Source organism: Pteropus vampyrus, unplaced genomic scaffold (assembly GCF_000151845.1).
Source record: "Pteropus vampyrus isolate Shadow unplaced genomic scaffold, Pvam_2.0 Scaffold222, whole genome shotgun sequence".
NCBI lineage: Eukaryota > Metazoa > Chordata > Mammalia > Chiroptera > Pteropodidae > Pteropus > Pteropus vampyrus.
In genome coordinates, this window is record NW_011889003.1 from 720,201 (window position 1) to 723,087 (window position 2,887).

Genomic DNA, 2,887 nt, shown 5'->3' on the forward strand with positions numbered 1-2,887 from the left:
AAAAATAAATAAATAGTAAGTAAATAAATAATAAATAAAAATACATTTAAAAATAATAAATAAATAAAAATTTAAAAAAGGGTTATGATAGCATATATTCCCACTAACAATGTATGAGAATATATTTTCTTCACATTCATGACAATGAAGTGTATTGTCAAACTTTTTTATTTTTGCTAGTGCGATAGGTGAGAAATGTTTAAATGTTCAAATGTTCACAACTTTGAGTGACATCAATCATATTTTCATATGTTAATAAATATTTGGAATTTTCATGGGTGTATGAACTCCCTATTCATGCTTTTTGTCCTTTTTTTCTATATTGATATTTTTCTTATTGATTTGTAAGAGCTCTTTATATACTAAGAAAACTAGTATACCCTTGCTTTCTGTGTTATACATATTTTTTCAGAATACATATTTTTTTGAAGTTTCTCAGTGATTTTGATGACAGCCAGGTGGAAAACACTGCGAGGGGCTTTTATATTAATCAGGTTTGATATGAACCACGTGTGGGCCTCCTCTTACCCATGTGTGGGTAAATTAATGGCTTTTACTTACCAGGTGTGGTCTGTACAAAATCATCCCAGCTACAGAGAGCAGAGATTTCCAGCATTAAATCTACTTTTTGAGGGGTGAGGCAGAGGTTGCCAGGGTGATCAGCAGTGCACTAACCCATTACTGTGCAATGCAAGGCTGCCCCTCCCCCCATGTTCCTGAGATTGGATCCAATTCAGACTAGGATAACAGGGAGACTTCTTTAGCACCATACTGGACCTTGCCATGGCACTGTTAATCAGGCGGCGTGAAAGTTCTGATTATCTCGTACACAGCACTTCCTGCGTGCAGACCCAACGGAAGGCCTCTTCTCCCCTTTTCCATCTTCTGCTCCCCAGGTCGTGAAGCCTTGCCATATCTAGATGGAAACAATGCACAGCCCAACAGAAAAAAACAAAAACAAAAACAAAAACAGAAAATCAGGGGCTGTGTGGGGAAGGGGGACGAAACAAGATGTCCAGGAGAAAAGGTTCTTTCTCCAAAGAGAGGGATCTGCCACCTGAGTGTCTGAGGGTCATAATGAGGCCCCTCTGTTGAGAGAACCCCAAAGGGCAAGCTGGTGGAAGGGGCAGAGGAGCCACCTCAGACTCCCTGGTCCCTATGTGGTCTCTAGAATGGATTGGAATGTTCTGCTGAATATAAAATGAAAGGGCTGTTTTATACATAACTTTGGATTCTGTGTCTGGTTAACTGTATCTGCACCACTCCCTGCTTTCAAGATGCTTGTGGAGAGGAAGGCTGTGGGTTGAGGGCTACATTCTGGGATTGGACCCAAGCTGAGGAATTAGGGGCACCTTAGATGAAAAGTACAGACCGGTGATTCTCAAAGCATGGTCCCAGGACCTGGGAGCTCATTAGAAATGTAAATTCTGGGACTCCACCCCAGAACTACTGACCCAGAAACTGGGATGGCACTTAACAGTCTCTGTTTTAATAAGTCCTCCAGGTCATTCTAAAACTGAATTTTGAAATAAGAGCCACTGACATCTGCCTTAGCATTTAACTTAGCAGAATGGAGCCTGTAAGCAAAAAGAAGGCACCATGAGCAGTAAGGGCGCTCAGGACATCCTCTCCGGGTAGAGGCACACAGTGCCCAGTTGCCATGTGGATCCTAAAACTGCCTAGTGTTGGTAATAAATGTTTTCCTCAGAGATCTGGCCTCAGAGCGTTGTGTCCCAGCTGGGCCTCTTAATCAGAACCTGCAGGAGGTTCCAAGACAGGTTCCAGGGGAGGCCCTGGGGAACTACAGCTTGTCTACAGGCAAGGACTTCTTAAAGATCCGCCCCCATCTGCACAGGTGGGATGTTTAAGGAGTGTTGCATTGAAGTAGGGATGAGGGGTGGGGCTAATTCTTGTTCCAGCATAAGCAGAGTGAGAGGGCTCTCTGCACGAGCTTCCCTGTGCCACTTCTCCCTGGATTTCAGAGGTGAGCTTACTTGTAGGGAGCTAAAGCTCCCCAAATTCAAAAGAGTGCATGGATTATCTCGGGAGGCCTGCTTGCATGAAAAAAAGAAAAGGCTGGTTCTGTGGAATTCCAGGAAGAAGAAGATTAAGTATAGACAAAGGGAGTGTCGAAGGGAGTGTCAAAGGAAGTGTCGATTGTACCTCGATCTTCAGGATGTTACTTTTACTATGTTATCTTGGGATACACAAAGGAACAGATTATGTATAAAAAGAAGCATAAGAAATAAACTCGGAGAGAAAGTTGTGAGATCTGTTCTCCCTCCTGCACCCTGTCTGTCTTCTCTTTTTTCTCAGTCCCCGCTCTCCCATTCAGGTACCTGGTTTGACTTGGTCGGCTGGCTTCCGACACTTACTGGGCTTAATTCACCCAATCCAAAAACAGTTCACCTTGACCAAGTTAAAGAACAAGAGGTATATCTATCTATCTATCTATCTATCTATCTATCTATCTATCTATCTATCTTGGTAGATATATATATATATCTTGGTAGATTTTTCATGGCTCCAAAATAATTCTGGGCCTGGATCATTATGCCAGCTGTCTCCATCAGCAAGTAACCTTGGTGAATACTATCGTGTGATTCATCGCCAAGTCACATATTTTTTGCAAATATTTTCCTATGAAATATTGAAGACTACATCTGACTTTGGGTCTTTGGAAGAGATTAAGTTTCCTGTAAATGTCTAATGCCTTCTCTAGGGTTTCGGCCGCACTGCTGCCGGCAGGAACGCTGTGACGGGAAGCTCTGCGCTCGGGGTGCTGGCAGCTCGTCGCCTCCACTCAACAGAGCTTTCTGTAGGCTGGAAAAGATTCAGCAGACCTAAAATTTTTCAGAATTACTTTTTAATTATAGTCCCTCTATTT